The sequence below is a fragment of the Bubalus kerabau genome, chromosome 3 (genome assembly GCF_029407905.1).
Source record: "Bubalus kerabau isolate K-KA32 ecotype Philippines breed swamp buffalo chromosome 3, PCC_UOA_SB_1v2, whole genome shotgun sequence".
Classification (NCBI taxonomy): Eukaryota; Metazoa; Chordata; class Mammalia; order Artiodactyla; family Bovidae; genus Bubalus; species Bubalus kerabau.
In genome coordinates this window covers 17825788-17852486 of record NC_073626.1, presented here as the reverse complement: position 1 = coordinate 17852486, position 26699 = coordinate 17825788, and the positions used below count along the sequence as shown (strand labels likewise).

The window sequence follows — 26699 nt, the reverse complement described above, 5'->3', positions numbered from 1 at the left end:
TGTCTTCATCTCCCCTAATACATTGTAGGAAACAGGAATATGCTAAGTTCTACTGGAGGATAATCAAAAACATAGTAATTTTTAGCAAAAGAGGACTTGAGTACTTTTATTATCAATAATATACCTTTGGGTATTTTTAAGAAGTTGGGGTTTATTTAATTCAGGCTTACTTTGTGTCTTCGTTCTCACCTTATAAGTTAACATGCTGTGAGAACTGAAGTAACCAAGGAGAGTTGTTCTAGATCAATTTTGTAGGCAGTTTTCCTACTACGTGGTCAATGCTCCTTTGTTTCCATTTGACCTCAAGATTTCCACAGGGACACCTTTGAGCCAAAGTCATAAATTTGGGAAGTATGTCATTTTATTTCTGTGTAGGTCTCTCATTAGTCACCTATACCAATGTCCCATTGGTCAAATTTCATTTACTAGGTGAACTGAATAGTCAGCTGTACTAGCAGATGTATGCTATCCTGAGGGGATCCAGACATCATTCCATCTTTGTTGAATTGCATGTTAAAATATGTTTTGGGCTTTCCTCTTTTGGGTAAATGATTTTTTTTAGTTTATTTTTGGATTGGTATGGTTTTGGAAAAAACACAGGATTACCTGAGACTATTTTTAAAGAACTAACACTATCAAATGAATTTTAAGAAAGGGAAACGATGATGAGGGAAAAGACAATAAATGGAATGACATCTTGATCTCCTGGGTTCATTCTGCCTTAACTGCAGCAGAAAAAGCCAGTGAAGGGAAGAATGGTAAGAAAGTACAGTAAGTTCCCTACATACAAACGCATTTCATCCAAAAGTGCACTCATAGGTCTAACTTGTTTATAAGTCCAATAAAGTTAACCTAGGTATCCAACTAACACAATCGGCTATATAGGACTGTACTGTAATCGGCTTTTATTTTTCATGCAAATAATACCTAAAAACAAACACAAAAAAATAAAGAAAAAATGTTTAATCTTACAGTACAGGACCTTGAAAAATACAGTACAACAGCTGGCATACAAGGGCTGGCATGGAGTGAGCAGGCAAGACAAGCTACTGACTGGAGGAGGGAGAGGAGGTGGGAGATGGTAGAGCTGAAGGATTGTCAGCAATGGGAAACAGTGGGGACACTGCAATTGCGCTCATGCTGGACGTTGATGGCACAGTTCCAGTTCCTTGCTGGATTCAATTCTATCTGCTTCCCTGATGGCTTAGACAGTAAAGAGTCTGCCTGCAGTGCAGAAGACCAGGGTTCAATCCCTGAGTCAGAAAGATCCCCTGGAGAAGGAAATGGCAGCCCACTCCAGTACTCTTGCCTGGAAAATCCTATGCATGGAGGAACCTGGCAGCCTACAGTCCATGGGGTCGCAAAGAGTCAGACATGACTGAGAGACTTCACTTTCTTTACTTTCTACCCTCTGGAAAAAATGATCCAGTGATGAGTGGGTAGTAGTTCTTTTTTTTTCTTTCAGCATCGATGACACATATCACTAGATTGCATTTTGAACAGCTGCTGCAACTTTCGTGTACCATTCTCTGTTCGAGTCCTATGCCTCTAAGACCAGCAGTGCCCACTCAAATAAAGAAAATCTTCTTCCACTTCCTGTGTCATGAATCTCTTTGGTTATTCAGTTATTTATTTGTCCTCTTGTCTCTGTTACTTTTCTGGGCATGTTTGCATTTTGAAAGTTCACAACTTGCAGATTTGTATGTAAGGGATTTACTGTAAAGGAAAGTGAACATCACCTGTGATGTCTGGGGCAATTGAAGCTCATTTTGACAGAGGAAAGTAATATCAGTTAAATTAGCCAAAGTAGTATCGGCTCCCATGACATTTTGATTAAAGTATCTACTTCACATATATGGAAACCCATCAGGGATATTAAGCTGTAACCACCAGAAGGAAATTCTCTCATTTTTACACACAAAGCTGGTCTATGTAGCTAAGATGGCATTTTAATTTTGGGCAACTTCTGATCCTTTGTGAAGTGTGTAAGTGCTAAAGACCATACATCATGTTTTATGCATGGTTGGTGGTGAGGAGTAATCACTCAATATGTGAATAATCCCATTTCAAACAGAGAACAATGGCTGGGACTCAGGAGGGTGGAGCAATGAAGCTTACATCAGGACTATCAGGAAAGCATGGTACCATGGCCCGTGCGGTAGACAAACTATTTTGGAGGTAAGAAGGAAAGGCTGTGGATGAGAGTGTAGGTTAGCTTACAGACTGGAGTAATAGATTCATTCCTAAAAATGAAAGGTAATAAGGAAAGAAATGGTAAATTCAAACTTTTCTTACTTTAAAATTTAGCCTCCAGGTGGCCTGGGGTGAAGATTCTTTGAGATAATTATAAACTGGGCATTCAGAATCTCTGCACAGTATTTATTATATTCCTGTTTTTTAAAAAACAAAACTCTATGCACTGAATATTTGAAATAGACCTTAAAATACACTAAATTCATTTTAATGTACATGAAATGTTGTGCAAAGCCATCTCTAAAGTGTACATTCGTTGACTCGTTGGCTCTCTTTTTTTAATCCATATTTATGTACTCTAAAAGTTTGAATTAAAATAGTATATGTATTTCTACTAGTATAGCTGACTGTTTTATAAATATTTAATTAGTCCTACATCTAGAATATAGTTCCCCTACAAAGTTCAAGTTGTGAATTTTCAAAGATGTGAAAGTGTTCTCCATCCATGTCAGGTGGGAGAAAAATTACAGCTTGCACTCCATCTCCTATTGCAAATGATCCTTCAGCTCTCTCATCTCCCATCCTCTCTCCCTCCCCTCGTCAGTAACCCTTCTTGCCTGTTGACTGGATGTCTGCCCCTATATGCCAGATGCTGTACTGTACTACTGAACTTTTCAAAGCACTGTACTCTGAGATCAAAAATGTTTGTTTTATGTGTCTGTTTTTTACGTATCATTTTTGAGAAAAGTATTATAAACCTATTGCATTACAGTACTATATATCAGACTGTGTTAGTTGAGTACCTGGGCTTCAACTTGGGTACAATTTTGTTGGACTTGTGGACAAATTTGACTACAAATGCACCCTGGGAACAGAACTCATTCCTGTGTAGGGGACTTGGTGTATTCACTTTCATAAAGCATAATTTAAGAAGATGAAAGGTACTTACTACTGAATATATAACAGGATTGAGAAACCAGTCACTTTAAACCCAAGTTCCCAGCCAACATCAGAACTCTTCAATTATGGACACATGGATGATGTAACAGTTTTGCCAATGATGAAATTCACACATAGGAATTACAAATCACTTTGAGCGAGGCTCCATGATGGCTACTTCCCAATAAAAAAGTACTTTAGTCTTTGATCTTAAGTTAATTAGAAAGTCCAGAGATTTTAAAACTATCCAACTAACTCAAGTGGATGATTTGGGACAAAACCAGAAATTGGAAATTTATCCATTTCCTTCTCTATTTAAAAATAAATGTTAAATGATTAATATTTTAAGCATGTGGCTAACTTTTCACTGAGTAATTTGGTTAATTTTCCCTTTGCAATTTCCCTCTCCAAATCTCCTTTTCAATGGCCAATTTCTTAATCAACATCCTGATACCTTTAAGCCTACATTACTTCAAAACATAATTCTTACCTGAGTCTATTTCTTCTCTTCCATCAGGCTATCTTAAAAACTACTTCCAACTGAATGTTTCATTTGTTAAAAATACATTTGAAGTATTGTTACATGTTGAAAAAAATAGCAGAATATAGAAAAGAAAAATAAAGAAGATAGAGTCACCCAAAATTTCACAGCAGAGAAACCCAGTTAATATTTGGTTTATTTCCGCTTAAACCTCTCTAAGAAGAAATCAACACTCAGAGAGACTTTTTACAAAATTGAGGTTAATTTGAATGTATTGCAATCTGATTTGTCTTAACTTGGCAATATATCAAGTGCATTTGTCATGTGTGAACGATCATTTAAGACATGTTTCAATGGTTTTGAATTATCCCAGTATATGGATGTACCTTAGTTACTTAAATATCTTACTGTTTAGACATAAAGATCATTTGCACAATTTCACTATTACAGTGAACACAGTAATAATCATATATGTGCATAAATTTCTAATCTTTTTAAATATGTTCTCTCAAGTAGAAATACTGGTTGTAAGTTTATGAACATGTTAGGTTTTTAATCTAATGACTGCATTGCCTCTCAAAATTTCCTTCATGATTCTTATAGATAACGTTTCTCATAATTGCTATTATATAAAGATGGAATATCATCTTGCTTTGTAAACTGCATTGCTCCTGAGGGAGGAGACCATGACTACAACTTTGGTAATATCTCTACCTAATTACACTTATAATACACTTATCTCACATAAAGACTGTTAAGTTAATAACATTTTCTCTCAATAGTGATGGCAAAGCTTCACTATTTTTCAGGCAACCCTCCTTTTATTAATAATAAGGAATTTATCCCCAAACTTGCTAAAGCAAATATGCTATAAAAAGAAATATTTCAACATAATTGTCCCAGAACAGTTTACCTGACACAACAGGTTCTGGTTGAAGAATATTGCGTGGAACAAATTTAAATTGTGCCCCATGTTCAGATGAGTCTCAAGATCAATGGTTTGCCTGAAGTTCTTTTGCCTGAAAGCCTGATCAAGGGAAGGTGTATGCCTACTTGGCCCTTGCACACTGGGGTTACTTTCTCCACTTTTGAAGAATTCTCATTTTGGAACTGGAGTCACCTTCAAGGTGCTTCTCTGCACTATAACTCTATCTGTAAGTCAGAGTGCAAGATAGCCATGGCACTGAAAGGGTTAAAAATATGGTGAAGAAATAATGTAGAAAAGAAACATCAGCACCTCATTTCCCTCCTGTACCATCCACCACCATCCAGGAGGGCTCTTCCTCTAAAGCAAGTAAAAGAAATCTTCACAGTATTATATTTTATGTACAAAGTGTGTTTATTTACCTCCAAATTATTGTTGATTACTTAGATTAACTTGTACTTAGATAACTTAAATTCAGTTGCTGACAGACTACTTTTCTGTCAGCAAAAATTTCCCAATAAAATGAAGACAGCTAGGTTTTCATTGGGAGCTTTTGGAAATAACAGTGAGGCATTCAGGGAAAAAGTAATATATTTAGGGAGGCTTATACATGAAATCAGGTGGAAGAAAAGTAGATTTCAAAAAATCTCCTTTCTGATCATAATTTTTGTGAATTATTCTTTTTTTTAAAAAATATGAAACTTGTAAAATAATAAAATTTCCTAGAAGTAACTGATGTTTTAATATAGGAACAAATACCTTAGTTAAAAAACTTATTGTTGCCAGACTTTACCTGAATTATATACGCAACCAGGATACACTTGTGGTCCTGGAGGACGTTTGCCCACTTCGGAAAATGTGATGTCCATCAGGTTCCCTTAGTTACAAATGTGACCCAGGTCAAATACTCTGGTTGCAACCAAATGATTTTCTTTTCTGAAGTGTTTCATACTAAAATTTTCAGAATAACTATTCCAAGTTTTAGCAAAGATTTACTGACCCTCTTAGAAATTTTATAGTATAGAAAAAATATGCTTTATGCCCAAATTAATCCCCCATGAAAGTGTATAAATTAATAGATTCAGTATCTATCTTGATTTTCTCATATTTGTTTTTGTCCTTGATGTTAGGAGGAATATTACTATTATCTCTAAATGCACAGATGTAGTCTGAGGTTAGACACTGTTTTGACAAATGCAAGCAAGGTAAAAGCATTGTCTTTCCTGATTAAAAAAAAAAACAAACTTCTTTTTTATGTAAATTATTGATAATTATAGTGATAACATTTCTCAGTTCATGTACGTGATGTTGAAAAGCAATATTTGCGATTTTCTGTTTGATGCAGTAATAAAACATTTTCATTCTTAGTAGTGGCTTTCAAAATAAAACTACAAGCAAAGTTATTTGGTCAATTTTATTTATTCCCAGTGCATATTTTAAATAACTCACTCAATTTTGAGCAATTAAAAAAAAATCTCTTTTAAAATGTGAATTTACTCCTTTTAGTCTTAAAAACCACAAATGTTTAGCAGATCTTTATAGCCTATCTCCAAACAAAACAGGAATTTTCACATCATCTTTTATTTTTGAAAATTATTTATTGATTACTAACAATGACTAAGTAACACATTTTAAAAAGCTTAATTTAAAAAAATTCATGTATTTATTTTAATTGGATGCTAATTACTTTACAATATTATAGTGACATTTGTCATGCATTGACATGAATCAGCCATGGATGTACATGTGTTCCCCATCCTGAACTTCCCTCTCACTCCCTTCCCATTCCATCCCTCAGGGTTATCCCAGTGCACCGGCACTAAGCACCGTCTCATGCATCAAAGCTAGACTGGCGATCTATTACACATACGGTAGTATACATGTTTCAATGCTATTCTCTCAGATCATCCCACCCTCACCTTCTCCCACAGAGTCCCAAAGTTTGTTCTTTATCTCTGTGTCTCTTTTGCTGTCTTGCATAAGAGTTCCAAAGATTAGCAAAGAGAGATAAGAAAGGCTTCCTCAGTGATCAATGCAAAGAAATAGACGAAAACAATAGAATAGGAAAGACTAGAGATCTCTTCAAGAAAATTAGAGATACCAAGGGAACATTTCATGCAAAGATGCGCTCAATAAAGGACAGAAATGGTATGGACCTAACAGAAGCAGAAGATATTAAGAAGAGGTGGCAAGAATACATTAAAGAACTATACAAAACAGATCTTCACAACCCAGATAATCACGATGGTGTGATCACTCACCTAGAGCCAGACTTCCTGGAATGTGAAGTCAAGTGGTCCTTAGGAAGCATCACTACGAACAAAGCTAGTGGAGGTGATGGAATTCCAGTTGAGCTATTTCAAATCCTAAAAGATGATTTTATGAAAGTGCTGCACTGAATATGTCAGCACATTTGGAAAACTCAGCAGTGGCCACAGGACTGGAAAAGGTCAGTTTTCATTCCAATCCCAAAGAAAGGCAATGCCAAAGAATGTTCAAACTACTGGACAATTGCACTCATCTCACACACTAGTAAAATAATGTTCAAAATTCTCCAAGCCAGGCTTCAGCATTACATGAACCATGAACTTCCAGATGTTCAAGCTGGTTTTACAAAAGGCAGAGGAACTAGAGATCAAATTGCCAACATTTGCTGGATCATCGAAAAAGCAGGACAGTTTCAGAAAAACATCTATTTCTGCTTTATTAACTATGCCAAAGCCTTTGACTGTGTGGATCACAATAAACTGTGGAAAATTCTGAAGGAGATGGGAATACCAGACCACCTGACCTGCCTCTTGAGAAACTTGTATGCAGGTCAGGAAGCCACAGTTAGAACTGGACATGGAACAACAGACTGGTTCCAGATAGGAAAAGCAGCATGTCAAGGCTGTATATTGTCACCCTGCTTATTTAACTTATATGCAGAGTACATCATGAGAAATGCTGGGCTGGATGAAGCACAAGCTGGAATCAAGATTGCTGGGAGAACTATCAATAACCTGAGATATGCAGATGACACCACCCTTATGGCAGAAAGTGAAGAGGAACTAAAAAGCCTCTTGATGAAAGTGAAAGAAGAGAGTGAAAAAGCTGGCTTAAAGCTCAACATTCAGAAAATTAAGATCATGGCATCCAGTCCCATCATTTCATGGCAAATAGATGGGGAAACAGTGGAATAGTGGCTGACTTTATTTTGGGGGCCTCCAAAATCACTGTGGATGGTGATTGCAGCCATGAAATTAAAAGAGCTTACTCCTTGGAAGGAAAGTTATGACCAACCTAGACAGCATATTAAAAAGCAGAGACATTACTTTGTCAACAAAGGTCCATCTCATCAAGTCTATTGTTTTTCCAGTAGTCATGTATGGATGTGATAGTTGGACTATAAAGAAAGCTGAGCACTGAAGAATTGACGCTTTTGAACTGTGGTGTCGGAGAAGACTCTTGAGAGTCCCTTGGACTGCAAAGAGATCCAACAGTCCATCATAAAGGAAATCAGTCCTGAATGTTCATTGGAAGGACTGATGTTGAAGCTGAAACTGCAATATTTTGGCCACCTGATGTGAAGAGCTGACTCATTTGAAAAGACTCTGTTGGAAAAGTTTGAAGACAGGAGGAGAAGGGGACAACAGATAATGGTTAGATGGCATCATCATCTCAATGGACATGAATTTGGGTAAACTGCAGGAATTGGTGATAGACAGGGAGGCCTGGCATGCAGCAGTTCATGGGGTTGCAAAGAGTTGGACACGACTGAGCAATTGAACTGAACTGAACTGATACACAGTCATCATTACCATCTTTCTAAATTCCATATATATGCTTTAATATACGTACTGGTGTTTTTCTTTCTGACTTATTTCACTCTGTATAGTAGGCTCCAGTTTCATCCACCTCATTAGAACTGATTCAAATATATTATTTTTAATAGCTGAGTAATATTCCATTGTGCATAAGTATAACAGCTTTCTTATCCATTCATCTGCTGATGGGCATCTATGTTGCTTGCAAATCCTAGCTATTGTAAACAGTGCTGCGATAAACACTGGGGTACATATGTCTCTTTCAATTCTGGTTTCCTTGGTGTGTGTGCCCACCAGTGGGATTGCTGGGTTGTATGACAGTTCTATTTCCAGTTTTTTAAGGAAATTCTGCACTTTTCTCCATAGTGGATGTACCAGTTTGCATTCCCACCAACAGTGTAAGAGGGTTCCCTTTTCTCTGCATCCTTTCCAGCCTTTATTTTTTGTAGTCTTTTTGATAGCAATGATTCTGACTGATGTGATATGTTTCCTCATTTTGGTTTTGATTTGTATTTCTCTGATAATGAGTGATGTTGAGCATCTTTTCATGTGTTTGTTATCCATCTGTATGTCTTCTTTGGAGAAATGTCTGTTTAATTCTTTGGCCCATTTTTTTTGATTGGGTTATTTTTTTTTCTGGTATTGAGCTGAATGAGCTGTTTGTATATTTTTGAGATTAATTCTTTGTCAGTTGCTTATTTGCTATTTTCTCCCATTCTGAAGGCTGTTTTTTCACCTTGCTTAGAGTTTTCTTCGTTGTGCAAAAGCTTTTAAGTTTAATTAGGTCCCATTTGTTTATTTTTGCTTTTGTTTCCATTACTCTGGAAGGTAGTCATAGAAGATCCTGCTGTGATTTATGTCAGAGAGTGTTTTGCCTATGTTTTCCTTTAGGAGTTTTATAGTTTCTAGTCTTAAATTTAGATCTTTAATCCATTTTGAGTTTATTTTTGTGTATGGTGTTAGAAAGTGTTCTAGTTTCATTCTTTTACAAGTGGTTGACCAGTTCCCCCAGCACTACTTGTTAAAGAGAATGTCTTTTCTCCATTGTATATTCTTGCCTCCTTTGTCAAAGATAAGGTGTCCATAGGTGTGTGGATTTATCTCTGGGATTTCTATTAATAGGGCTTAATTTTATATCACTAGATTTTTTTTCAAAATGATAAAGCTGCAAATACTTTTTTTTAAGCAGATAATATGGGTCAGGTTGAGCAAAGAAAGAAATACTTTGATATTTTAGTCATGGGTCTTCACTGAGTCCAAAGGTGGCCTAGCTTTTTGAAAAGTAAGGAGTGGTCAAATAAGATTTTTAATAATCATTTTAACAATGGGCTATAAACTAGTCTATTACCTATGGTTGCATAGATTCCTTACAATGATTTAATAATAAAATTATTAGGCCATGTCTTAGATTCCTAGGAGCTTCCCAGGTAGCTCAGCTGGTAAAGAATCTGCCTGCAATGCAGGAGACCTGGTTCAATTCCTGGGTTAGGAAGATACCCTGGAGAAGGTATAGGCTATCCATTCCAGTACTCTTAGGCTTCCCAGGTGATTCAAACAGTAAAAAAAAAAAAAAAAAATCCACCTGCAATGCGGGCAGAAGTCCTGGGTTCAATCCCTGGATTGGGAAGATCCCCTGCAGAGGAAATGGAAACCCACTCCAGTGTTCTTGCCTGGGAATTCCCATGGACAGAGGAACCTGGCAGGCAACAGTCCATGGTGTCACAAAGAGTCAGACACAACTGAGCGACTAAGCACACACATTAGATTCCTATTGCCTCTGTACCAAGTCAACACAAATTCAGTGGATTAAAACTAGAAATATTTATTAATTTACAGTTCTGGGTCTCAGAAGTTCACATGGGCCTCATCGGTCTACAGTTAAGGCTTTTACAGGGCTGCATTCCTTCTGGAGGTTACAGGGGAGAATTCCTTGTCTTTTTCCAGCTTCTAGAAGCTCATCTCCTTCCTTGGCTCTATCTTAAAAACCAGTATTTGTATCACTCCCTTTTCTTCTGTTGTCACAACTCTTTCCCTGCCTTTGACTCTTATGCCACCCTTTTTTTATTTATGGGGCCTGAGTTTGCAATCATATTGGTGCTGTGCAGTAAATCTGGGTTAATTTCTGAAGAATTTTAATTTAGTCACAATCTGCAAGGTCCCTTTTTCCATAGAAGATAGCATAGTCACAGATTCTAGGAATTTGGTCATGGACATTTTTGGGAGACTTTTTTCTCCTATGTCAAATGTTTTTTCATTATGAACAAACAACATACATCTACTGAGTTTCGGTCAAACTGGGATTTTTCTTTGTCCCAGGTATTTGGAACATTTTGACTGACTGGTATTTTCAGTCAAGTTGAAGAAATAAAACAAACATTAGAGATACAATGAAACATAAATGGGTCATTTGAACATAAAATTGTCCCAATGAGAATATGGATAAAAATACTTTATTGGTAATAAGTTTAAAAGCATTCCAGTAACCTTTGATAAATCACTTTATTCTGGAAAATTTGACCTTTGATGGTGTCCCCTTCTCATTCCAGGGAAGTGAAAAAAAGGAATGTTTGCACATTTGCTATTGCCTGTTGGTTTCAAAATTGTCTTTGGGACAAGAGCTAGTTAAGAGAGGGTTATCATGGCTTTTCCTATTGGCCTTGAATGGTCACAATGGGGTGTTTTTCTCTAACTGTCCTAAAAGGTAAATCAGAGTTTATCAGTCTCATTAATCCTGGCTTCCACTGGGGCTTGGGTGAAAAGGTGTAGAATGTGATCATTATGCAGCTTTCATGACCTTTCTATTGATTGAAGATCTTAGCAAGGGACAGACCTCATGTAAGTCTCGGCCTCCATGGGAGGTGGTTTGTTCATTCCTACATGAAGATGAAAGGAACCATATCGAAGTCAATTCAGCAGAGATAGTGAAAAGGTCATTGAGACTGTATTCTCATGTCATGTATTCACAATACAGACTGAGTGGGTCTAGCTTTAATTTTTTTTCTCAAATTTATTTCATGTCAGTGAATTTTTATTAACAATTATAGTGGATATCTCTACTATTTTCCTATAAAATATTCTTGATCACTAGTCAAAGAGAAAATATTGGCATTGGATGACTACTAAATGTCTTTAATGCACTAAAGGTACCTTTGTTTTTACACTTGGCATCTTTATTGAGACATAGAGTAAATAAAAGGACTGGGGAAAATCCAGGTCTTGTTTGGGTATATTTGAGCATGAAAAAGTGAAAGAGAAGTCGCTCAGTCATGTCCGACTCTTCACAACCCCATGAACTGCATCCTACCAGGCTCTTCCGTCCATGGCATTTTCCAGGCAAGAGTACTGGAGTGGGGTGCCATTTCTTTCTCCAGGGAATCTTCCCAACTCAGGCATTGAGTTGATTCTTTGGTCTCCTGCATTGAGGGCAGATTCTTTACCCTCTGAGCCACCAGGGAAGCCCTTGAGCATGAAACATGTAGAATATAATCAAAGTGTTTTTTTGTATCTTTACTTCCATCTGTGCATGACACTATCTGAACTTAAAAGAATAAATTCTTAGTTCTGTAGAATCAAGAATTATCCAGTAGACTCCAAGACCATCAAGAACTTTTGATAGGTCCTTTAGACACCACTTTCAGAGGCAGGAGATGAAATTGATACACAGCACAGCATTCTATTTGCATGATATGGGCCTATGTACAATGCATGTGATAGATGGAATGGGTTAGATGGGGACAGCTTTGCAGCTGTGCTGGGGAGGATGTTTGCTCTACTGGTTGTTGTTCAGTAGCCTAGTCGTATCCAACTCTTTGTGACTCTGTGGACTGCAGCATGTGAAGCCTCTGCTAACCGGCTCTACTGGTTAGCAAGACCTGATCTATATCATGGAAGTACCTTGTTCTCCATGGATGCATAGAGAACTTATCCTGGTAAGCTTAACTCCTTCCCAGGATAAGCTGCCTCACAAAAATCTTCCTGCACAGTTTCTACCGTCTTAGTCATCCCCAACTGGACGAAAGAACAGTCAATCCAAAGGCTGATGAGGAAACTGTGATGTGGTCTGACTCACAAATGATGAGCTCAGTTAGTGAGATTCTCTTGAACTAAGAAATTCTTGGGGAATGAGTCATTTAGCAGCAGGTACCAAAGTTAAATGAAATCAGCTGGAAAGATATGATGAACTTTGCCAAAGTTATGAGGTAATGTAAACTTTGAGTAAGCAGAACAATTAGGTAGAGAAAAATAAATATAAAGGGTAACAACATGATTTTTTTGATAGGACATTAAAAATAGGCTTTTGGGGAATATTTATGTCATATTGTTGGCATAGTATGGTGTACAATAAAGAGTCCTACCTTACTGCTGTTGGGATTATATGTATTGTGCATCCAGAAATACCGTTTTTTGTTTTTTTGAGTCTCCTTTAGAAAGTGGACTTTCAATAGATCCTGTTCTCTTTCAGTAGAAATTGTTTTCTTCCATTTTGCAAATGGAAACTACCTAATACAATAAAGATGAGCTCAGAATTGTTCAGAATTCATTTTTATTGTCCTAGGCAGTAGTTTCTGGTAGCTATTATTTCATAGCTTTTCTGGGTAAAGAGTTAGCAGTTCACCTGGGATTCAGTTGGTGACACCTTGGGCATTTCTTTGAATGGTACTGGCATATGACAGTATTTAAAGAAGCATTCTTTGCTGTCCACTGCTATGAATGTGTCTGAACTACAAAGAATGGAAGTCTAGCCAAATTAGAATAATTTTTAGTGGCAGAAATAATAAAGAAATATGTCTCTTCCCTGAGCTTGATCTTAGATATGGAATTGAAAGAGAAACGATTCTTAAAAGAAACTATTTTTGAAGAAATTGGAAAAATATTTGGCCTGATTTTAATCCTTTCCTCAAATCTAATTTCTCCACAGTAAATTAAATAATTAAGTAGGAGTGTTCATCTCTATTGTCGAAACTAATGCAACCGATATCTTATTTTTTTTTTATTATTTCAGATGAATATTCTAAATAACATCACACTGTATTATTAGCTCAGCTGGTAAAGAATCCTCCTACAAAACAGGAAACCTGGATTCCATCCCTGGATTGGGAACATCCTCTGCAGGAGGGCATAGTAACCACTCCAGTATTCTTGCCTGGAGAATCCCCATGGATAGATGAGCCTGGCGGGGTCCACAGGGTCACAAAGAGTTGGAGGTAACTAGGCACAGTACACAGCACACCACACTGTATCATATACTAAATTCTTTGTTCAACCTTATTTTTCTCCTTTTAGAAGATTACACACATGGCGTTCTTTTCAGATTTTTTTTTTTTTTTTTACATCTGGCAGTTAGCTGATAGTCTGTAACTTTTCTTCAGAGTTACCATACTAACCACATCTAACCATATAACTGGTATTTGTTTTTATTCTATGTTAGAATTTGTAATTAACAGTAATCAAGTTTAAACCCAATTAAGTTAGGAGTTGTAATAGGAATACATGATGATTTTAAATTTATTAAAAACTTTTACATCAAATATCATCATTTTTCCTACTGAAAACTTATGAAATGAAATGCCATTTACTATTCTTTCCATTCCGTGTATATTACAAAGAATAGTTTCTGTTGCAATTGACAGAAACCCAAACACAAGTGGGAAAAACATAAGGCACTTGTTGGATGACTGAAAACATCAAGTGGCAGATCTGGGTTTAGGTAGTTCACATGGGGTTCTACATCCTTTACCCTGGAAGTTCTGGATCTGTCCAACACATGTTGCCTTTCTATGCAGGTAAGATTGCCACAGGGGCACCTGTGGTAAAGAACCCACTTGCCAAGGTCAGGAGACTCGAGAGATTTTGGGTTCGATCCATGGGTCAGGAAGATCCCCTGGAGGAGATCACGGCAACCCACTCCACTATTGTTGCCTGGAGAATCCTACAAACAGAGGAGCCTGGCAGGCCACAGTTCATGGACTCACAAAGCGTCAGACATGACTGAAGCAACTTAGTACATATGCAAGATTGCCACATGGCAGCAATAAAAAGCTCCAGTAGTCAAAGAAGTCACATCTGCTCACCTGACCATCTGCTTGACCAGGGGATTATAAAGCTTTCCAGTTTCAAGAGTCTTTCAACATCTTAAAAGTGAACACTTTTTAATTATTTATTTGATTAGTGATTAGCTGACCATCTGCTGAGAGTAAGACTAGGGAGGGACGACTGTAAACAAAAGTGGATTTTGGCAAAAGGAATGAGAAACCCTTGGAGAAAGTGGACACATGTTTAATGAGAGCATTACTTTCATTTTGTTTAGGTTTTGGGTCAGGCTGGCTCTGTAAAGGGATAGACTGTTTACATTTTATTTGTATTAATCCTCTATGCTTTACAATGTATGTCTTACGCGAGTGTTGAAAGTGACAAGTGACTTACTGCTTGTTATCACTGAGTAGTGATGCTTTGGTTCTGGTATTTGATACTGTCTAGAAGAAGCTCTCGAGTGCTTATTTCTATGATTTGCTGCAGTAACTTTTTAAAAATTTATTTCTGGTACTAATTTTATGTAAAATAAAGTTCAGATGCTTTTGGACAAAAACCTTAAATAAATTAGAGATAAAGCCATCTTTATCTCTTATCTCTTACTTTCCTGTCATTTATTTACTCATCTTGTCCCATGTTCTTGGATGCATTTTTGACTCATATTTGCTTCTTTCCTGCTGTATGGTCAAGGCCTATCTATCCCTGTATCTCTCACAACCTTTGCTTCTTTTCCCTTGGCAGAGCCCTTTTGCTTTTCCTTTAGTGTCATAATACTCCAAGCTTATTGGGCTGCTTGTTTTTGTCTACCAACCCCCACTACCCACAAGACCACAATCCAGGTTAATCTTTCTCTTTTATAATTCTGGACATACTGTACTCTTGCACTAAAATTTCCTGGTTTCCTGTTGCTTTGTAGAATAAGTACAAACTCTCCAAACTGACATAAATGATGCTCCCTTATACACAAGCAATCCTTACAAGATTTTCTCCATTCTAACAGCGTATCTTGGAAGCATAAAAACGAGAGGTATCACATGTCTGTTAAAAAAATGAACACTTGTGTTTTGGTCAGACTTGATTATTCACTGATACCTTAAATACTATATATATTAATATCTCAGTTGCCTTGTCCAGGATGTAGGAGATATGCATTTCATAAGATGATCCTAAATGAACTGACAGATATGCTGTCTTCCTATATTTGCATGAACTCCATCATAAAGCCATCGCAGTTGTGTCAATCCAAAAACTCCTTGCTCTCTCATTCAGATGGCTCCTAGCTGCACTTCAATCCACTGTTGCACTTTGTTTGGCATCATCTCTTAAGTGGTGTTCTTAAGTGGGGCCTTTGGGAGGTGAGGAGTTATAAGGACGGAGCCTCCTGAATGAGATAAGTGTTTTATGTATAAGAGACTCACAGAGCTCCTTAACCCTTCCCCTCATGTGAGGATACAGTAAAAAGTGTGGGACCAGAAAGGACCCTGCCTGACCACACTGTGCAAATCAATTTCTATGTTTATAAATCTATTATTTTGTTATAGCAACCCAGAAGGACTAAGACAGAATCCTAACAATCTTTAGACAGTTCTGTAAATTTCATGCTATTTGGGTACCCAGGTGCAAAGAACTTTTATTGTCTGTTGTAACACTCTGAAACTTGGCTAATAGTACATGGCTGACTTTCATAAAGAATCCTGAGAATTCAGTTTTCTTGGTAAGATAACCAACATAATGAATAATTATCTAATAAATTGACCCAGAATAACTTGCTAGGATTCTAAAGTAAGCTGTTAATGGTCTTCTTTGTAATGCCAGCTTCTCCTATCTGTGACAAATTTTAATCAGAACTTCATTCTGTCAATGGTAAGGATGGATTTTCTTTTGATTTTTCTCTTAAATGAAAGTAAGAAACATTGAAAAATTGCCTTCTTAGATTTTGACATCTCTACAGATTATTTTTTAATTTTTTAAGATGAGATCCATTGCACTCAAGCATGCATGAAAAAGATGCAAAACTCAAAGAAATTTGCTATGGGAAGGATCACTAAAAACCATCTCAGAAGTTCATGTGAGGGATATGGTCTTAGCACTTCTTGTTGTAGATGATTCAGCAATTCAGGTGCCTGAGGTAAGTGTTAATCTTACTTGTATCCACGCACAGGCACTAGAGCAGGTTATTAAAAGTGGTTTGGTGGGCATCTTCATCTTTTGACTGCAGCGATGGGAGTCCTGACCACAAGTAGTCATGTTCTCCTTGACTCCAGGATGCATCTAAGCACCAAAAGATAATAAATTATGAGTTTTATTAGTATTTGCTCTTCTTTGTTCCATTCAATTATCAAATTAAGATTACGGGAAGAGACATGAAATTCCCTAGACATGTGTTTTATAGCCAGCACATCAGATATCTATTAGTAATCTAAAAACTAGAAGCAGAACTCAAGTATGAGTTTAGTTTTGACTTTCTCTCTTCTTGTTTCCCTCTCTCTCTTTTGGTTTGAGGACGACAAAGAAAATAGCGGAATTTCACTAATGAATGTCCTGGGATATACTTTCAAGAAAGCAATTATCTTGGAAATTATTCTGTAGTTCTCTTACCCTCGAAAACATTTCAATCACCTGTGACCAGGAAGAGGCACAGTTTTGGTGGAATTGTGTGCAATTCAGGGAAGGCTGCATCTGTCAAAAATTGCAGTGGAATTCTAATCCGCTGACAGGAGAATCTGTGACTATGAATGACTAGGCTTTTGCTTCCTGTAATAGCAATCCAGAATATAGAAGGCCTGAATCTTGTTCTTGCTAAGTGAGAAATCTCATAACACATTCCTTATTACAGAGGTCACCTCTTTCATTCATGAGAAAAGCAAGGAAGCCTTCAGGAGGCTGCTCACCTTGCCAGTTATAGTTTCCATGCCTTCCTGAAGTACTTTGTTGTCTTCCTCAATCTCTTTGGTCTTCGATGGAAGAGCATTTGAGGCTCCTTTCATATCCTGCAGTTCTGAGACTAGGTTATGCAAAGAGTCATTCCAGGAGACCAGCAAAATGAGCACCCATCTCAGAAGGATTTCATCCTATGCAACCATAAGAAACAATCTCTTAAAATAAGTATACTTCAGTGTACTTGGTAACATGTGATTTTTACTCAGAGCAGTTGACCTAAAAAACTCTTTGTTATTCCTATGTGTATGCCAAAATTTTTGAAGGTGGTAAAAGCTGTAAAATAAAATATAAGATCTTAGTTTATACTGCATGGGCAATTTATAGATCGGTTATTTATTTTGCTGCTACAGATATTTAGTCATCACTTGATTTTATTCATAGTTTATCAACTGCAGAAGTAATTTCTCTTTGATTGCTTGTTTTTCTTCCACTTTTCTCTGCATGAGTGGTTACTGTAACCTCTAATGATATGAAGCTTGGTAACACAAGTGTACTGTCTCAGTTGCTTGAGTGATAAACTGGACAAAAAGAGTCACCTCTGCCTGCTCAGTTGCTCATTTGTTTTGAGGGCTGGAGAGGGAGGAGGTGTGGCAACTGTTGAAGAGATTTAAGTCTCTGCCCTGGGCATACTGTTTATTCTGGAAGTGATCAAGCAAATTCAGAGTTAGAGTTATTTGGGCATTCAATAAATGAACCCATTACCAGAATATGAACACATTTGATAGATGTCTAATTTTTCTGAGGATCACATAAAAATTTGAAAGTCATTCTTTTTCCTATTTTTTCTTTCCATTATATCTGTAAACACTTGTTTATAGAGATAATCTATAAACATTTCATCTCTTGTTTACTGAGGTTGGGACCAATATGTTCTCTTAATAGGAGTTATAAAGTTATAACTTTTCTTTGACTAACCTGTGAATCCACACACCTATAGCTTCGCGTTCATTGTAGATGCAGAAAACAGTGTTGGCAAAGGTGACAAAATAGTTAGAAAGACACGACACAAAATTCTAGGAAATACAAAGCAATGGACTGAGAATAAGAACAACAAAAACTAGCTAACACATGGATGGAGGAAAACTAATATTTAGTGGAAGTTGTGAATGTTTAAAGAGATGACTTGGAAGATTTGGAAAAAAGATGACAGTCAAAAATGGAGGATGACATCCAAATTATGTGAAGCAATTATCCTTCAATAAAAATAAATTAGTTAAAAAAACTTAATGGAGGATGAAAGAAAAGCTAGTGAATATAAAGGACTATGGAATTTAATAGAAACATTGAGCACTATTTTTTTTTTTTAATCATTTGTCTGCTCTACTGTGGACTCCTTGATTGACCTAAAAGTTTATACACTCCTTCAAAGTAATTTCATCAGAAAGAGAATAATTGTTTCCAATTCTAAAACAACCCTCTATTTTAGGTCTAAACTTATTCATTGCAAATCTTATAACAATAATTTGTAGCATTTAAAGAATTGTCATCATTTGTTTTCATGGCCAGGATTCAGCTTTGTTTAACATGTTCCATCCACACAGTTCACTAGTACAGTTCTCATTTATTGTGTATTCACTGAGCACATGTGAAGAATGCCCAGAGGGACACTGAAGAGCCAAAGATTCAACATGCTTCCTTTTCCCAGCCCCTTGCTCAAAGTGCTTTATGTCAGGTATTGTTATGGACTGAATGTGTCTCACCCAAATTCATGTGTTGAAGCCTCAACTCCCAAAGTACGTGTTTGGAAAAGGGGCTTTATGAAGATTAATTAAGGTTAAATGAGCTCATAGGGTGGAAGAGTAATCCAGTGGGATTAGTGTCTTTATGAGGAGAAACACCAGAGAGTTTTCTCTTTTGTCTCTGTCACTGTCTCTCTTCCCGACCCCCACCCTGTGAGGACACAGGGAGAAGCCAAGCTGGGAAGACAGAGCCCTTACCAGAACATGACCTTATGGCACCCCGACCTGGGATGTCCAGCCCCAAAACTGTGAAGAAATATATTTCTTGTTAAATTCACTGAGTCTATGGTATTCTGTTATAGCAGTCCAAGATAACAAATACGGGAGCTTTAACTTTATTTTGGAAATGTAAAAATCTAAGTGAATGAAAGGAAATTGAAACAGATTTTTCAATCTTGAAAAATCTTTGAGATTTCACAAAACTGATCCTTTTTTTCTTTTGATTCCACATCTTAGGAGCTTATGCCTTCTTTGACCTAGAGAGTGTATTATTTAAAGTTTGGCTGATGCAGCCTTCTTGTTTAAATGATAGTATAGCCCAGTCAGTTACTTGAAGGATACTTCTGGAGATAGGCACCAACCTTCCATGGGGTCACAAAGAGTCAGACATGACTTGGAAACTCAATAACAATGCTTACAAATGCATTTATCATTTTTTATGACAGTCACTATAACCAAGCTTTCTTAGTATCCCTCCCCATGATATATGAACTTCTAATACATTTAGAAAGCTTGCATCAAATGTTGATACCTCAGGGAAAGTGAAAGTCACTCAGCCATGTCCGACTCTTTGCAACCCCATGAAATATACATGTCTATGGATTATACATGTCAATGGACCATACAGTCCATGGAATTCTCCAGGCTAGAACACTGGATTGGGTAGCCTATCCTTTCTCCAGCAGATCTTCCTGACCCAGGAATTGAACTGGGGTCTCCTGCATTGCAGGTGGATTCTTTACCAACTGAGTTATCAGGTAAGATGAGAATATACTTTACTGAAATGATATTATTAGATAATAAATGTAATAGTGATATGTTGAAATGGTTAATCTTGGACAATAAACTCATACTATATCATGATATCAGTCTTTCCTTTTCCTTTGCTGTGGTAAGTTTCCTCACAAGAGACAGAAACAGAATAATACAAGAAAAATATAAACATCTAAAACATTTTTTTAACAGCAGATTCAAAGGTTATTATCCCTTTATAAAACATTTATAAAACTTTATAAATGTTTAAAGAACAGACAGATAATAATGTACATTTTAATCAATGTTTTCATTTTCTAAAACTGGAGCATATGAGAAAGAAAGAAAGTGAAGTTGCTCAGTCATGTCCAACTCTTTGTGACCCCATGGACTGTAGCCTACCAGGCTCCTCCAGCCATGGAATTTTTTAGGCAGGAGTACTATAGTGGGTTGCCATTTCCTTCTCCAGGAGATCTTTCTGATCCAGGGATCGAACCTGGGTCTCCCGCATTACAGGCAAACACTTTACCATCTGAGCCACCAGGGAAGCCCCAGGAAGCGTATGAAGTCCCTTTAAAGTTATGAAATGACACACTTGAACACTTCAGTATTTCACAACTTTCCCTTTTGACCTTTTTTTTTGTTTGTTTACCTGATAATGCTTCCTTACCTTCTAGTGCCTTAGGCATAAAGCATATCTCCTTATTTGCTGAAATCTGAGAGATGGCTGAGTAATGGGTGGTTTTAGAGTAGTAGGCTTATCATGTCAAAATCATGGCTTTGAATGAGTGAGCTCTTCCAGAGAGTGGCTGAGAGTTGAATGTTCCTAATAGTCCATCTTGTCTGGAGCATTGGCTGTGTAGTTAGGGTGTGTAAAATAATTTAGGGTCAGATTGTCAGGGGACTCGTGTGACACATTGAGAAATTTGGATTATATCCTTAAGGAATGGTGAATGTTGAAGGAGGTGTGAAGTTAGAGAAAATTTGAGGAAGAATATGAAAGCAGGATTTTTGTTCCTAACATATCTGCCAGGCAAGCCCAGTCTAACATTATCCACAAATCATGAAGTTTTTTATTGTAAACCAGACATCTAAACTACTGCTCCCTTAGGTATAACTACAGTGCCTGTTAAGCATATGAAAGCAGGAGAAACTGTGTATGGCTCTTCTCGTATTTTAATTGTTCATTTTAAAAGTAAAGCAGCAGCTTGAAGTGGTCCATGCAGTCCATGGGGTCTCAAAGAGTCGGACACAACTGAGCGACTGAACTAAAGTGGTACATTTGGAGAGGAACTTCACTGAGGCAGATCGTTATGTTCTGAGACACTACTGCTCTGAAAGGTTTCTGTTGGTTTCTCTGCAAGTACTTTACCAAGTACTGCAGTACTGCTTTCTCTGCAGAGTACTGAGAAGACTAAGAAAAGACAAGACTAAAAAAACAGCTTGTTTAAAACAAGCTGTTAAGTGGCCTTAAAATATTGGATTGGCCGAAAATCCTTTGGGTTTTTGTAAGATGATATATAAAAACCAGAACCAACCCTTCGGCCAACTTAATATAATACAACCAGGAGAGAGGCAGGGTTTCTCTGGTGGCTAGAGAGTAAAGAATCTGCCTGAAATTTGACCCCTGGGTCAGGAAGATCGCTGGAGAAGGGAATGAATACCCACTCAAGCCAGGTTGAGATGAGGAGGCTGCTTGCCGGGACAGTGCAGAGTGTCAGAGAAGCTGCAGTGAGGGACAGTACTGGGAGGCCATGTGGAGAGATTGAAAAGATGTCAGGGAGAACTGGCAGATTTGGATGATTGTAAACTGATTCCAGTGTTTGATTCAGGCAACAAACCGGATGGTGAGAGAAGCCGGTAGTCAGATGAAAGAGAAGTGAGATCAGTGGCTTGAAAGCAGAAAGTTGGGGTTTGGGCTTCCAGACTGAGGAGTCTAAAGCCTTTCTGTTATTCAAAGGGCATTTGAAAGTTTTGAAGGGAGAAAAGATTTCCTTACTTATCCAGACTATGGGTCCAGTAAGGGTTATAATTCCTTTTTGCTGCTAAAGCAGAATAATGCTAGCATTAGAGCAGGGCATGCATGCTTATTCACTAAGTCCTATCCAACTCTATTGTGACTCTGTGGACTATAGGCTGCTAGGCTCCTTCTGTCCATGGGATTCTCTAGGCAAGAATACTGGCGTGGGTTGCCATTTCCCACTGCAGGGGAATCATCTAGACCCAGGGACTGAACCTGCGTCTCTAGAACTGCCAGGTGGATTCTTTATCACCTAGTCCCCTGGGAAGCCCAGTTTTAGTGTAGTGCAAGTGAAAGTTGCTCAGTCGTGTCTGACTGTTTGCAACCCCATGGGCTATATAGTCCATGGAATTCTCCAGGCCAGAATACTGGAATAGGTAGCCTTTCCCTTTTCCAGGGGATCTTTCCACCCCAGGGATCAAACCCAGGTCTCCCACATTGCAGGCAGATTCCTTACCAGCTGAGCCACAAGGGAATAAACCAAGAAATGAGGAAATGCTCAGTCTGCTACTCTTATTTGGTCAGGTAAAGCAACCCAGGAATATGCTTGTGTATTGTGTGATATGTTTGGTTACTTATGGTATTTATTGATTTTTTTTTTTTGAATTTTAATATATGTAGTATACTGTAGGAGAAGTGCTTATCTTATAGATGTGCTGCTGCTAAGTCGCTTCAGTCGTGTCTGACTCTGTGCGACCCCATAGACGGTAGCCCACCAGGCTCCCCCATCCCTGGGATTCTCCAGGCAAGAACACTGGAGTGGGTTGCCATTTCCTTCTCCAAGGCATGAAAGTGAAAATTGAAAGTGAAGTCGCTCAGTCTTGTCCAACGCTTCTCGACCCCATGGACTGCAGCCTACCAGGCTCCTCCATCCATGGGATTTGCCAGTACTGGAGTGGGTTGCCATTGCCTTCTCCATAGATGTATACAAATCCATGTAGTAATATGGCGATATATTGTATTTTTACTAAATAAGGTAATTATGTATCTAATTCTGCCTTTTATTCAAAGTAAAACTCCTATGTCTCACTGTTAGAAATACTTTCTGAAGGATATTGAAGACTTATATGTATCTATATAGTTGGTCATGAGTGATGTTAAAAATGGAGTTTGTAAATATCCATTATCTCATCTACCAGAAATATGATGTTCATTCTAAATTGGACAATATTATTATACATTATTAGTGAAATGAAATGAAACATGTGAAATGAATGAGTTATGTTTAAAGATGCAACTACTTTGTAAGTGATGTATTTGTAACCCTATTTTATTAAGTGTTTTCTGATATGAGTGAAATATAAATTGAGATGTAGTGTTTTGAGATGATTTAAATTTAGGAAGGATAAAGGAAATGGAATTTTTGATTGAGAGGAATACATTAAATAGATTGGTTTTACATTTGAATTTTCTTTATGTATAGACTTCATAATAGGGATTAAACTACATAAAAGAGAACCATTAAATAAGCAAGAGTTAGGAATTCATTTTAAATATTTAATGATTTAATTAAGTTTTATTAGTGTGATGTTCTTTGCTTTGCCAATTATAAAGTGACAATGATCTCAATTTTTTTTTTTTCCATTTTGGATAGCATCTTCGATAGATTTCTTTTGTATTTTTATAAATAGTGATACTCATTTCTTAAAATAATTTTTTCACATGAACTGAAATGGCCAAGGAAAGAAATAGCAAGCAATTGTGAAGCATTAAATTCCACAAAATTTAGTCATTGCATTGCACTTTTGATTTAAAAACTAATATACTATATGGTATCTCTAGCAAAAATTGTATTTACTTCACTCCAGTTTTATTTTTATATAGTCGTGATGGTTTTTGCCAAAGTATAGCAGCCGTTCCATGTCCCACCTCGCGGCCAGCTGCTAATGATGCTTGCTCTTGCACTGGACACTGGGGGTCGGGTCCAGGTGACCAGGTAGCAAAATGGCCTCAAGCAAACAGACAGAGAGCAATTAAAGGGTAACTTACATGAATTATACCACGATCAACAATTTGTTCACCATGAGGGGTGAGCAGGGTGTGGTGCTAACCGACATTATCCTCAGGATTATGCAAGTAATCATAATGTATTAGTTATGGACTTATCATGAAGAAATCTTGCTCTCTGTGATAGCATGAATGAACCTTGAGGGCATTATGCTATGCGATAGAAGTCAGAGAAAGACAAATGCTATATGATCTCACTTAAATGAGGAATCAAAAACCAATAACCACAAACAACAAAATACAAACACAGAGAACAGTTGGGTGGTTTCCAGAGGCAGGGTTTGGGTTGGGGAGCCAGAATGGGTGAAGTGGATACAGATTTCCCGTTATAAACAAGTCACAGGGATATAATACAGAGCATGGTGACTATAGTTAATAATAGTGTATTGTATACTTGAAAGTTGCTAAGAGAGTAGATTTTAAGTCCTCACCACAAGAAAAATTTGAAGCAGTGTGTAATGATGGGTCACAATAGAAAATTAACACTGGAATTACTGTGGTGATAATCTTGCAATATATACAAATATCAAACCATTGTGTTGCATACCTAAAACATGTATGATCTTATATGTCAATTGAAAAAATAACCTACTTCTTGGAAAAAAAAGTAGAGGGAAACTTTGACCATATGTTTTTATATGGTCCTTCATATTCCTATTTCACCTGTATTAACTGGCATAAGAATCTATGAAGATGTATATCTGAATAACTTGATGACTTGTGAAATTTTCCTGACATAGGAGGGGAAAGACAGAGAGTCTAGATTGTAATATTTATCCAACAGGCATTTGACCTTGAATGACAGAAAATAAGATTCCTCAGACTTTCCTAATAAACCCTCTGCCCTTTGCCACAGTGGGGATCCAAAGTAATAAGTTAAGTGTTAAGTAAAACTCTCGATATTTTTCAAGGATTCCTTTATCTTAAGAATTTGTGCTTATAGATGAAATTTTTGAAATTATTCATATTTGCAAAATAGTTAACTGATTTTGAGTTTACTACTTTACTCCTTTACATTAATAAAAATTTAATATTATCCTGAAACATAGCCTAAGGCATTTTGGCATGAGAAATGACCTTGATAACCAACTTATAAATAAATAATATATTTTGAGCATTTCTTCAACATACATTTATTAAATATATATTTGTTAAATTTTATGAAGGTTTATTGTTTGAATTTAATCTTGCTGGTCCCAAATTTTTCATGAGAAACAGATAAATATGTGAATAAACAATTAGTCCAGTTGTAGTCATTTCTTTGAATGTAAGTAAAGCCTAACATAGGAACCCAAAGGAGAGAAGAGCTGATTTATCTGGGAAAGTCACAAGAATTTTCAAAAAGGAAGTGAAATAGGATTTGGAGGAGCTCCCTGGGAGTGGAAGGGGAGAGGACTCAAGGTTGGGGAAGAGCTTATACAAAGAAAGACATTTAAAATCTGAAGAGAGCCGCAAGTTTGGGGAAGGATGCTGAATTCTATCTACCCTCTCCTATCTTTGGGAGGGCCAGGCAAAAACAGCAAAAGATCCACAGCCTGTGACTCACAGGTCTTCACTTGCTCCCTGTAGTTTGTCCTTCCTATGAGTGGACTTCCGGAAAGACACATGGACTCATGAGCCTAGGAGTGAAACCTCCACGCCTGTCTGTCCTGGAGACAAGCCTCCTCACATGACCTTGGGAGACAGCACTGGGTTCTCTAGGTAAGATCCCCTGCAGAAGGAAATGGCATCCTAATCCAATATTTTTTTCTGGAAAATCCCATGGACAGAGGAGCCTGGTGGGCTACAGCCCAGGAGGTCTCAAAAGATTCAGACAGGACTTAGCAACTGAGCAGCAACAACAATTAGAAACTGGTGGTAACAACAATGGCACCCCACTCCAGTACTCTTGCCTGGAAAGTCCCATGGACGGAGGAGCCTGGTGGGCTGCAGTCCATGGGGTCCCTAAGAGTCGGACACGACTGAGTGACTTCACTTTCACTTTTCACTTTCATGCATTGGAGAAGGAAATGGCAACCCACTCCAGTGTTCTTGCCTGGAGAATCCCAGGGACAGGGGAGCCTGGTGGGCTGCCGTCTATGGGGTCGCACAGAGTCGGACATGACTGAAGTGACTTAGCATAGCATAACATAGCAGTAACAACAAATCAAAGAATTGTGATTACATTTGGCCTTTTATTTGTGCTGTGATTAGCCTTTATTACAACTCACATGTACTGAAGTTATTCTGTATGTGTAATGTAAGACTCCTTATATTTCATAAATATTAAACTTCATATCCACATGTGAGGCCTTGTTCTTCTTGTTGTTCAGGCACCAAGTCATATCTGACATTTGTGACCTTGTGGACTGCAGCACCCCAGGCTTCCCTGTCCTTCACTATCTCCTGGAGTTCGCTCAAACTCATGTCCATCGAGTCGGTGATGCCATCCAACCATCCCATCCTCTGTCACCCCCTTCCTCTCCTGCCCTCAAATTTTCCCAGCATCAGGGTCTTTTACAATGAGTCAGCTCTTTGTATCAGGTGGCCAAGGTATCGGAGCTTCAGCATTAATACTTCCTTTGAATATTCAAGGTTGACTTCCTTTAGGATTGACTGGTTTATTCTCCTTGTAGTCTAAGGGACTCTCAAGAATCCTCTCTAGCAC

General features: G+C 37.5%; 1 pseudogene; it reads right to left on the bottom strand.

The window, feature by feature from the left end:
- Positions 1–24102, bottom strand: part of LOC129647157 (regulator of nonsense transcripts 3B-like) — a 73586-nt pseudogene extending 49484 nt beyond the window's left edge.
- Positions 24103–26699: the final 2597 nt, after the last annotated feature.